General features: G+C 34.0%; 1 pseudogene; it reads right to left on the reverse strand.

The window, feature by feature from the left end:
- Nucleotides 1–2,167: 2,167 nt before the first annotated feature.
- Nucleotides 2,168–12,750, reverse strand: LOC106478174 (annotated as a pseudogene).
- Nucleotides 12,751–13,713: the final 963 nt, after the last annotated feature.

A 13,713-nucleotide genomic window follows, 5' to 3' on the forward strand; every position in this document is an offset into this window, starting at 1 on the left:
GAATAATAACAAAAGAAACCAAAAATAAATAAAATAAAATAATAAAGCAAATAAGAAGCGCCCGTGTTTTAAACAGATCATTTATCACATATTAATATTTTTTGTTTGGGTTGCCATTAAAGGTCAATAAATTATCTTTATAATAATTCCTAGCTCTTTATGAAGAATAGAATTTGGAAATTATTGACGGGAATCTTAGTCGTTGTTTTGTTTCTATAAGAATATTTGGAATCCTCTTGCCTTTCTTTTCCGTATCCAGAACGAAAACAATTGTTGATCACGATACTTGTTGATTTAGAAACACGTAAATATTAAATTGTAAGTATATTTGCAACCAGTATTTTTGAGATGCTGTTTTAATTTGGTTAGAAGATAATTTACTTTTGGATTTTTGACATCTTCTTCGTCATTGTCGTAGCCTTGCTTCCACATTTAAACACTGATGCCACCACAGATGCTCCCCTCCCCCAGTTTTACATGTGTAAGATATATTTCTTTGTAAATGTAAACACTGTAGATGCACTGAAAAGTAGATCAAAATATATTGGTGCCCTCCACAGTTAAATTTTGCCCTCATTGATGCCTCCTCGTTTGTTAAGCTCTGGAATCGCCACTGTTGTGCTATATATTTACAGTTACACAAGTTACACGGTTATCCAAAGGGAAGATTATTTCTATAATATAACTATTTCACAAATACTTCTTGAATTCGAAATAAAACGTATTTCTCTTCGGCACAAGAACCATTAATCCTCGGATACATATTCTTGCACTCTTACTACTGGGCCACCCAGGCCTCAAACAGTTTTTTAATAACAGGATATAACAAACAAATAATATTAACATTGCTAGACAACCATTAGCTAAAACATTTAGTTTAATTATTAATAAATTAGAACGCATGAAATTAAGATGAAACAAGTTGATAAAAGTAGTTGCAAAATACCTAGAACATTCGTGAATATTAATGATCGAAAAATTTTGCAAATTGGCTAGAAACAAGGCTACATTATAACTTATAAGCAAAGAATCAGTGAATCGTTGAGGCAGTTTTAAATTGGTAGAATGTCGGTTATTCAGTGAAGTATTTAGTTTAAGTGAGGTATTTGGATCAGTGCTCTGTATCGCGATATTCGGTTACTTGATTCAATTAGACGTAAAATTACATAAATAAACTTATTAGTCGTTGTACAATTAGTGAGTAAATCCTTTGAATTTGAAAGTAAAAACGATATTTGTAAACTTAGGCCTACAACTCTGTAGAAGTGATAGTACGCCTGTAGGTTAAGTAAGAAAGAAAATATTTTGTTATTAATATGCACGAAAATTTTTATTGTGTAAATTTAAAACGTTGTTTTTAATTATTTATTATAATTTTAAAAAAATATTTTGTTATTGTTACGTGGGCTGGACTTGGCTTTATTTTCACCAAGTAATTAAAAACAAAATCAGCCCAACAAGATACTAACGTCACAATAGCATAAATGCGAGCTACGCATCTGCTCATGAACGCTGATAGATATTTAATTGTAGATGTCCAGAATTTTTTTTCGTTTCTGTTAAATTATGAGACAAGCAACTGCTAAATGTTGGATATAACGTCATTTTAACTCGTATTATGTTTAACTAATTCATTATAATAACAATGATCTGAGGGACTGATGTATCAAGTAATTGAGAAAATCCATCTACAGTAATAAAACTTAAGATAATAAAAAAGATAAGAAGTTTTTCTAAATGTTTGTTTGTAATTAAGCACAAAGCACACAATGGGCTATCTGTGCTTTGTCCACCACGGGTATCGAAACCCGGTTTCTAGCGTCGTAAGTCCGCAGGCATACCGCTATGCCACTGGGGGCTTCTAAATGTTATCGTAGCTAAAAAAAATATGGTTAATATTAAAAACTTGTACTCTTTCTTAGACTGATGTCGACTTAAGTTGAAATACCGTTCTGGATTCTCTGTTTTTATTTTCGAATCATGTATTTTAGTGTGCTAGTAACTTATTACGATTTAAATTACTTTATTATTATTATTTCAAAGAGGAAAGTTTCATTATTGAGAAAATTAATTTTCTGTTTCGTTAAAATCGAACAAATTAAAATTAATGAGAGATACTTGTAATTTATTCCTTTTTTATCATTTCTTTGTCGATTTTTGTTGTATTTTACTTCTTAGGATCTCGAACACATTTGTACCAAGGATCGGCTTGAATGTTTTTAATACTTATCCGACACGAGGCAGAAACTAATATTTTAGTAAGTAAATGTTTCGCTTCTAATGACACGACATGATTAGTTGGAAACTCCACGGGTTTCTGCACCTGTTGGAGTAACGTTTTACGATTGGAATCATCGAAAGGAAGTCGACCATAGATCATTGCAAAGAGAATTACTCCCATGCTCCAAATATCTGCTAGATGTGGGATGTAAGGAACACCTTTAAGTATTTCAGGAGAGGCATAAGCATAACTTCCACAGAACGTGGAGCTTAGCGAACTTGGTGGTACTTTGTCAACAGTTTCATCTTCAATTTTATCTACAATTTTAGCAAAACCAAAGTCTGTAATTTTGAGCACGTCTTTGCTGTCCAGAAGAAGGTTTTCACACTTAAGGTCACGGTGAACCACCCTCTGGTAATAAGAAAAAATAAAATTAATTTACGAACATAAAAAAGTGGATCATATACTAAAAAACATTGTGGTAAAAAGAGCAAGTAAGAAGTATAAAACTTTTTTTTTATTTGTTTATACCTGCCAGAAGACAAGTAAATTAAATAAAAGGTTTTCAAACTGTCTTTCTTTAAGATAGGGGAAAAAATGTTTTAAAATTCTGAAACACAGAATTAATACGTAAATGGGTTAAATTTACCATAAATCATTATATTTTCACTGTTCTAAAAAATAAAAATATTGGTTGGAATTTATGCCACATCTACACAAGGTACTACAAATACTGTCCCCCGTTGATACAGCGGTAAGTTTACGAAACCACAATGCTGAAATCTGGGGCTCGATTCCCCGCAGTTGATACAGTAAACAACCCAATGCGGCTTTGCTCCAAAACAAACAAACTACAGATAATATTTCTCGATAGAGACACTCATCTTTCAAACCTCCTAATATATTTAATAACGAAGAAGAAACAGTTGATTAATAAAAGTGAGCTCGAAAGCTTATAATGCTAAATTTCAGGGTTCAGTCCCATGTGCGGAGACAGACCAAATAATCCATTGTTAAGCCTTGCGCTAAAACACATTCTAATAACAGTATATTATGCAGATTTTCGACGAAGCTCGCATCAATACTAAAAAATAGTAACTACTTGTTGCAGGCTCATAGAATGAAGTAGAAATGTTGAAAGTATAGAATAAATCAGGTTTAATGAGTTGTTCAGTAAAGTTAGCATTAATTATTAAGAAATACCAAGCTGTTTTCTGTTTTTGTTGTTTTTTTTTAAATATCTACTACACTTTGAAACTATCATATTAAATTGACACGAAAAATTTAATTTTTATACATCTATCTAAACGGAGAAGAATCCCTACTGTATTAAAAAGTTACAATATTGGTAATATTCAATATCATTTGTTGAAATAATAATTTTTCTTAAGTTATTGAGAGACAGAACTTTCAACAATCTAGTTTGATCTGTTTCGGATATTCGTGCAAAACTACACAAAGAGCTATAGGCCCAAGGTATCCCTAATTCTAAACTGATACACTGGAAGGAAGGCAGCTAGTCTACGGCACCCAACGCTACCTTTTGGGCTATTCTAATTGAATAATGGGCTTTGACTGTCACTCTTATAACACGCCTAAGACTCCAAAGTGCCGAGCGCAACTTTTTTTGGGAATGTGACGCGAGCCACTAGGATCCAAAGTCGTACGTTTACTTTTACGCCACGTCAGGCCATTCGACAGTTGAATAATATATTATCATTTCCATATTATTCAATAGATAGCGCTGTGGCTTCTTTTTTTGTTGTTGTTGTTGGTTGGTTGTTGAGCGCAAAGCTACACAATGGACTATTTGTGCTCTCCCTACCGCAAGTACCTAAATTTGATTTTTATCGTTAAAAGTCCTCATATTATCGTGGAACCACCGGAGGGGAGCGTTGCTGCTCTAGTGTATTTCCTTTCACACTTCCTACAATGTACGTACTGTGGCAATTATATAGAAAATTCCATATCTAAATTTTACCAGAGACACATTGAGAATCATAAGTTTTATTCAGGAAAGGGACGTGCTATAGGATGTGTCAATAACCGCAACAAAAGGTGCTTTTCTTCATCGTTAAGCCTATCCCTAAGTGAAGCTACAGTAAACATCATTTGATGTCTGATCCTTACAATATTCCACACACTAGCGTCAATTTTATTCAAGTAATCAATCTCGCATCTTTTAAATGACCATGCTATAATTTGACTATAATTTTTAAGGCTTTGTTTTATAATATCCGACAACAAGTTAACAATACAAACACAAAAAGAAAACGTAAAATATTACAATAAACAAAAACAAACAATCTTGCGCATACAGCACTAGACTTTTTCATAATTTATTAACGTCTGTACGACTTTGAAATCAACTAGCTAAAGTCATCTAGGGGTAAGAATTTATAAATTTCATAGAACAATATTGAAAGAGGTAAATTTTTTAACAACTTAACATTTTCTTCGCATATTTATAACCCGTTGGTTCAGCGTTCACTTTGACGCTGAAGGTTTATAACGCTAAAAATTAGGTTTAGGTATCCGTGGTGGGTAGAGCTCAAATAGCCCTTTGTTTAGCTTTGTGCCTAAAAACAAAGAAATATTACATATTTGATGTTATGATAAGCAAATCTAATATATAAAGCTAAGTTTGTGTCTGTTTGTTCGCACCTGTCAGCCATTTTTTCTTTATACGGTTCCACATTTTTTGATCAGTCAGCACCAAACTTGACACAGCGATATAGGATGACATGAGAAAGATCACGAACGGGTGGAGGGTAGACCTCCCATCTTCTATATAAATAAACGGCAATATGTGTGTGTGTACCCGTTCCTTATACGTTTCCGCATTTTTTTATCAATTGGGCCCCCCAATGCCACAGTGGTATGTCTGCGGACTTACAACGCTAGAATCCGGGTTTCGATACCTGTGGTGGGCAGAGCACAGATAACCTATTGTGTAGCTTTGTGCTTAATTACAAACAAACAATACTTTTACCAATCGTCCCCCAACTTGACACAGTGATACATGATGACACGAGGAAAGTCATGAAGGGGGTTGGACCCCAATTTAGTTTCACATTGATAGAATTCTTGAAAACAGTATGTCTTTCTTTTCAGTATCGGTACTTTTATTACATTTTTAATGTTTATTATGTTAAGAAAAAAATAGAAGCACAATTTCTTATCCTTTGTTATAAACGAGTTTTTATTTCACCCGTCCAGCGGACGGCTACTCCAGCTGGTATATTGTAATTGTGTCACAATGCTCAGACTTAAGAATTTTTCGAGCAAAATTTCAGAAAGTGAAAGCCAGTTATAACACTGATCATTATAGGCTCAGCAATAAGGTCTTATTTCGAACTTGAATTTTGAACGCTGCATTTCGCATTGATTAAATTCGAATCTTATGTTTAAACGTCTTCTAGTGAATACTTACTTTTCCATGGCAATGTTCAATCCCATCAACCAAATTATGAAACCACATACGGGCTTTTCCTTCTTCAATAAAATGTTCTTTATTTATTCTTCGTAGTATGTCACCGCCACTGGCTAATTCCATGATGATGTAAACTCTAATGGTATAAAGGAAAAGCGAAATAATACATTTCTAGAAAATTAAATAAATTTATTTTCCAATAGAACATAGTTTAAAATTGTCAATACTTTTACTTCTAGTGACATACCATTTAAGTTACATTTGTAAATTAATAATAATTTAGTTCTGTCTCGAATTTTGATTTACAGTGAAAATTTTACGCAAGTAACAAAATTAAATGAGGTGGCCAACAAAATAAACGTAATAAAAAACAAAACAAACAAACAAACTGAAAATTGCAGAAAAATCTATTTTTGATCTATACTGAGATATAAATGTTAAAAGTGACAAGTTCTTTTTCCCATTCTTGTAAATATTCTGTTAAGTTCTTTTTTTTTAATATTATAAAATTATGACACACCACGTTAAGAAATTAAATTAGGATTATTCGTACTTTTACAATATTATGACACACCACGTTAAGAAATTAAATCTAGGATTATTCGTACTTTTACAATATTATGACACACCACGTTAAGAAATTAAATTAGGATTATTCGTACTTTTACAATATTATGACACACCACGTTAAGAAATTAAATCTAGGATTATTCGTACTTTTACAATATTATGACACACCACGTTAAGAAATTAAATATAGGCTTATTCGTACTTTTACAATATTATGACACACCACGTTAAGAAATTAAATCTAGGATTATTCGTACTTTTACAATATTATGACACACCACGTTAAGAAATTAAATATAGGCTTATTCGTACTTTTACAATATTATGACACACCACGTTAAGAAATTAAATATAGGCTTATTCGTACTTTTACTCGTAATTTAGTTTCACGCCAAATGTTTCAAATTGTTAATGCTATTTCTATACAAACTTGAAAGATTCAAGCCATTCGTTTCTAAAATCTTTCAGTTGAAAGACATGACGTGGTTTTTCCCGGTATTTATATCGCTATTCTCATGTTTGAAAGAGCCAATGTATGGACGAAATGTTGCATCGTAACATTTCATGGTCTGATATGTTAGAACAAGGGGGAACCCTCAATAGCCGCGGCACTTGAAATTCTTTTAGGCAGGATTAAAGTAAATTAATATATGAGACCTTTTTTTTCTTTTTGTTAGCAATATTTTTGTGCGCCAGCAATACCAAGCGCCCCATGCGTATACCAGATTCAGTTTTATTACTCATAACGACCTCTACCAGCTTACCACAACTTGATATTCTTTTAAGCAGGATTAGAGTAAATTAATCTATGAGACCTTGGGCGTGGTCAAATACATCAAACGAAAGGGTTTGACATCCTGAGTTCACTGTAATTAGATCTCAAATCGGTAAAAATATGATGGAGTTTATACTTGAAAAACAAAAAAACTCAGAGTCGTTCTATGAGCCACTATGCCGCAGCTAAAAATTAACCCTCTTGCTACAAAATGACTCCTAGAGATTTGTTACTTGTTTATTGCTTAAACGATACAACTGGAAATGCATAAAGTATTCTACCAATTTTATGTATACGTTAATAATTTTCAAAGCTGATAACAACATCAATAAAACGTTTTATATATTTTAAATTTATTATAATGTGATACGTTTGTAGTTTTTATACCACACGTTGTACGTAGAACTGCAGTACATCTTCTTGTGAAAGATATTTCTGTAAAATAGAACATGATACAAGTACCAGTAATATTTTCCACTAGCGGAACAGGTAACGATACAACCTTTCTTACTTCTCGATGACAGTGACGTGGGTGTCACATGCGCCCTGCGAAAGAATAGCATTATTGTTCTGCTTATATAATGTTATGCTTTCTCAGCCTGAAACAGATATCGATGGGTTTCCAGTAGATATTTCTGAGAGCTCTCAAACCTCGAGTAAAGGAGCCATAAATGCACCCGTTTTGTGTTTGGATTAAGTTTGAAAAATAAATAGAGATCGTTTCACTCGATTTTTTGTGTGTCCAATCTCTTTCTTTGCTAGACTCAATAAAAAAAAATAAAGAATTTAGATTTTCTCCTTCACATGTTTTCTGTCGAACTTCCTAGTATTCTCCGGAATCCAGCGGATTACTCTAGGAGAAATCCTGAGAATACCACACATTTATAGAGCGCAATGTTTAAAACTCACTGGAACTGAAGCACCATGTTGTGTCAAAATGTTTGACAAATAAATATTTTTCTTAAAATATTCTAATGAACAGGGCCAAAATTTAGAAATAAATATCAGACTATTACTGGAAGCGGAGGTTTGGGGACCGCTCAGGTCTTGGAGAAATTCAAAGCGAAAAAATTCTGTAGGCCTAGAGAAAACTTTATATTTTCGTGGTGTGGTAAATATAAATATCATTTGCTAGTTCGCTATTTTATTTATACATTTTCACAGGGAAGGCAGCCATCATCAACGCCAAAGAATTGACTATAATTCTTCCGACGGATTCGAACCAGGCTCGCCAGCTTTAAAGTTCTACCGTAGAACCAACCTGCGCCTCACTAAAATAAATAGCAGATTAGTAATCTAATTTAAAGGACCACCTTGTGTTAAGACGAGCTTAGAACTGTACTGTCAATAATTATGGAAACTTTGAACCATCAATATGACAATGTGAAAGAATAGACTGTAGATTGTAATACAAAATAAATCGATGTATGAAGAATCAAAATAAAGATACTACTGTTGAAATAATCATTTGTAAGACTTGCAGTAATAGATAGAATTAACTACTTGGAGCTACTGAGCTACCTTGGAATAGCTGAAGCAGAAAAGATTGAAATTCGTATTTGGTTATTTAGAATTTGGACAAAACATAGAAATATAAGATTGAATTCGGGAAGATTAGTTGAAAGGGAAAAATGAGTCTTTTATATCCGAGTAGGTGGAACATAGGCTGCTGCTGCTGCTGTTACAATACAGAAAACATGTTGGATATCTGGTAATGCGCTGATAGACCCCGATGTCTTTTGGTTGGAGATACGAAAGCAGTCACAGCTGTAGGTTTTTATAGTCTTAGATAATGGTTGCCACCATATTTTTGTTCAATAAAAAAGTACTTTTTATTTTATTAAAAAATAACAAAAAGCACCACCTAAATAAGTTTTAGAAGGATCTTGTTACATTTTTTTGGAGAATATAAAAATGTAATTATCTTTATTTTCATTAGCAAATAAGAAAAAACGAGAACTGAAGCAAGTTAGAATGCTTCTTGCCGCCATTTCTTTGGAGAACAAATCACTTACTTTTTTCCTGAAAATTAACAAAAGTAGTGACAACAGGAAGAGGATCTGATTTAATTCCCAAAGAACACTTCAGGAAAAACCATGCATGGTACAGTTGTTAAAAGACAACGTCCAGCTCCAGGGTAAGAGTTGGATACGCAGGCCACTTCGTTCTTCGTTGTGACATCCAATTAGGCCTACTTCCTTGTGATTTACAAGTCTTAATGTATTTGTATTGGTTTCAGTTGCATTTCAAGTATCACTTATGTATGGACATTCAATATGACGTTGGCACAAACATTTCTACGGAAAAGTTGTATAAACAGGCTACAAAAATATTTGAAAATTAAAACTACATCACTGGTAGAAGCATGCGAAAAATGCAAAATGTTTACAAAAAAACCACGCTGAAAGGATTAACTGTATTATTTGTTGTCCTTTTGTGTATGTATATATGCTTGAAATTTATTATTTATTGGCCACTTTAATAATGTGCTCACATATACTATTCTGCTGGAATAGTTCCGATTCACTGTACATTTTCTTATACCAAAAAGTGATGCAGCATTGTGCATGCCGGAATTGTCCTGGTTCACCAGATATTTTTTTTATACCGAAAAGCTCAAATAGTTCTGGTTTACTACAGGTTTTGTTATATTATAAAGTGATGTAACGTTGCATGCAGGAATATCCCTGGTTCATTAGAGGTTACGTTATACCAGAATGTAATGTAGCATTGTGTTTGCTGGAATAATCCTGGTTCACTTAAGATTTTGTTATACCAGAAATTGACGAAACATCACATACTGGAATTGTGAATAGTCCTGGTTCCCCACAGAATTTGCTACAGCAGAAAGTGTTGTAGCATTGTGTATTTTTTGAATAATCCTGGTTCCCCACAGATTTTGTTATATCGGAAAGTGACGTAGCTTTGTGCATGCCTGAATGGTCCTGGTTAACTAGAAATTTTGTTATACCAGTTAATGACGTAACATGATGTATGGTGGAATGGTTTCGGATATTTTGTTATAAAGAAAATGGAAATAATATCGTTACTGGGAAATATTTTAAACTGCTTGCGTATAAAGATTATAAAGGAATATGGCTCTAAAATGTGGGTTTTGTAGTCCAGAGAGCTTGGCGATGGATATTAATTGAACATTTTTTTTTGTTATGATTTTTTATTTCTTTTGCATAGTCATAAGCCACAAAATAGAGAAGTTTTATTTCTTTTTCCTTTAAACTTAACATGTTTCTTCGTGATTTTGCGCGAAGTGTTTTACTTTATTTTTTAGAAATGCACTCGCTATCGTGGTATGCAAAAACTACAGGACTAATGAGATTCAGAAGACTTTGTAAGGGAGCCAACGATTAAATATGGCTCTAGAAATGAGTTCCGTTTCCTTCACATTCTGAAAGGGAAAGTGATATAGATATTTAATGATTAACACATAATTACGGAACTCCAAATGGGTGGCAGTACTAAAAGTGGGGTGGGCAGAGGGGATAAAAATTTGTTACATGCTTAATTATATTACTTTCAGTTTAGAGTAAGAAGCATAATCCACTTCATTCTTTTCTATTTGCAAATTCTGCCAATCACCATCATAGTTGTAGGCCTCGGAACATTGAATTTCAAGTTATTTGCAGTGAAATAGACTCTAACAGTGCTTCATACAGCCATACATAGTTAAGTCTACAATCGAATTTATTGTTGCTTCTTCAAAACGCTTGGCACAAGAGAACCGTCATCACCATATTCCCAACCTATAGTAACTGGAGATGGTAGAAGAAGAATGAGCTGCAATACATGGATCCAGATAAACATTTGAAAGTTTGCCATTTGAATGCGTATATCAACAAAACAATTTGTCAATAGGAGTTTGGCACAGTCATCTAGATTTTCACAATCCAGGTCGTACAACGTACTTATGAAGAATCTTGCAATTAGTAGAACATTAAGATTTATGTTGGATGCATCGTTGCCTAGGTTTAGCAAAAGATATAAGTCTTTATGGTGATCCTTGGTGGTCGATAGGACTTTCTTTTTGTTTGCTGATTTCTGATAAACTACTATTTGAATTACATCCTGTCAAATCGTGAATTGCTGGTAGATATTTACAGCCTTTCTCGCCTATAGATAAAACAGTGTCATGGATGACAATATATATTTTCTTTTCCCTTGATTCAGTAAGAAAGAACAGTTCGCGTGCACCACTGGTGTTATAATAATGACAACATAGCAGATGAAAATTGTATCAATTGGTGTTGAAGTACATACAGTGCAAGATCATCCCTATACCAGCCTCCTCGTGGTAACATTTCAAATCCTATAGTTCCTGAACTTCATCGTTCCCAATTTCAAAACATCTTCCATCCTGCAAAACTATGACTATTTTTTCTTCTCTCTTTGCCTTTCCTGGAACGTTAGCCAACCAATATTTGGCCATAAACTCGACCAAGTGCGATTTGTTACCACCACTTGAAAAACATCGCTGTAAATCAGTTGGAAACTTCGTTTTTCATACCTTGAATCACACCTTCTATTGGTTTAATTGAACATCTGTGCTGTCATTCTCCAACTTTAGTTGACAATAAATTGTCGTATCAATCCGTTACGATATGAAACTTAGCTATACCTTTTATACTAACATACTGCTCTGAAAGGGATATTGGCCAAACAATCTTCTTGGATACTTTTGATATAATTTTATAAAGTGTAAGCAGGTAAATAGCATAGAAAGTTGCTCTGAATGAGGTTTAAAATGATGGATATGCAACGTTTCGCACATCTGTCTCATGCAAAAGAGCAATTCTATATTTGTTTTTCTCATTGAACTAGATGACACGGGGAAAGTGGAAAGGCTGATAGCTCATAAGACAATAACATGTAAAGATCAAGGATATAGTGAACCACTGCTAATTAATATGTATGAAAGCTGGATGGTCTTTGTCGTTCCTCAATCAGACTGGCTTGCTCATCAATGTAAATATGCTAATGTTTGATTTCTTTAACGGATCATTGAACATGTTTTTGCTGCTTGTGGTCCTACTTTTGAAAAATATAAATACCTCTTTACGACGAAGCTCTTTTACAGTTAACAGTCTTGAAGACAGTACAATTGGTATTATTACACCTGTAGCGTTGTTAACGAGAGTCTGCTTCTGCTCATCGTCATCCATGCACATAAATATATATAGCATTGCTGTATGTTTCTCTGGCATCACAAGTTGTTGTGAGGAACTGGTTTAACTAACTTAGATAACAATTGTAAAAGGAACTCGTGTTGACCCTTCAAAGATTAAATTAAATGGATAAGTAATCGGACATGCAGTTCAAGTTTGGTGATCATTTTAATTTGGCGAGGAGGTCGGTAGCAAAATAATTATTTACTACCCGTTATCTTACACAAAACAAGTAATTTCGGTTTTAGGCACTATCTCACCTGTTCGTTGTTTCAATCAACTTCAAAAAACAAACAACGTTTTTGTGTCTAACAACTTTTGCGACCTCTATTTCCCTGGGTAAAAACTTCGTCAAGTAATCGTTAGATGTTTTGTGTTTGGAGATAATTTTTATTGCAACGTCCCGTTTGTGTTTTGAAGAGTTAGCTATTCGCACTGATGAGTATGATCCTCGGCCCAAAACATCCCCGAGGAAATAGCCTTGGGATTCCAGAACTGTTTGTTTCTCACGAGATTTCTTGTCCAACGCTCCTCGTGAGTCGTTGGTTGTGGCTTCCGTGGCATCAACCATTGTGAATTTGTATTATAGCATTCACTTTAGGATTCTCGAAAACCACTGTTTTGCAAGTGAAGCCTTGACAACTTAATAGTAACTGTTGGTCGTATAATAATATTGACAACAATAAATAAGCGATGAACAATACGTTGCATGTCACTGATTTATTTTGTAGGCATTCAACGCTGTTTTAACAATACTTTTGCGAACTGAAAATTTAACATTTCTGATAAATGTAAAGGATTTTGTTATCCTAGAATATACTTGTAAGTCTAATAAGTGTTACGACTAACTATATGACGTAAAAACACGAGAATCCGCAGACACGCTACAAATTCTACTAAAAAAAATCAAATACAAGTGCAGGCACGTTATTTATACCAGGAAACAATTAGCACACTGTAGCTAAAATCACTAGATAGTTTGAAGCACCACATAGTTACTTACATAGTTCTAGAAAAACAATTCTTCCACCCATTTCCCCATACTACACAGCCGTGTCCATATTCTCATGGTGGAAATGGGCACATCTGTATCCATACTACACAGTCGTGTCCATATTCTCATGGTGTTACAGATGTGCCCATTTCACCATGCCGTACAGATGTGCCCATTTCTCCATACTACACAGTCGTGTCCATATTCTCATGGTGTACAGATGTGTCCATTTCACCATGCCGTACAGATGTGCCCATTTCTCCATACTACACAGTCGTGTCCATATTCTCATGGTGTACGGATGTGTCCATTTCACCATGCCGTAAAGATGTGCCCATTTCTTCATACTACACAGTCGTGTCCATATTCTCATGGTGTACAGATGTGTCCATTTCACCATGCCGTAAAGATGTGCCCATTTCTTCATACTACACAGTCGTGTCCATATTCTCATGGTGTACAGATGTGTCCATTTCACCATGCCGTACAGCTGTGTCCCTATCCCCAAAGATGGATTAAAAATCCAATGATTGCAGTTTC

Source organism: Limulus polyphemus, unplaced genomic scaffold (genome assembly GCF_000517525.1).
Source record: "Limulus polyphemus unplaced genomic scaffold, Limulus_polyphemus-2.1.2 Scaffold187, whole genome shotgun sequence".
NCBI classification, from domain to species: Eukaryota; Metazoa; Arthropoda; class Merostomata; order Xiphosura; family Limulidae; genus Limulus; species Limulus polyphemus.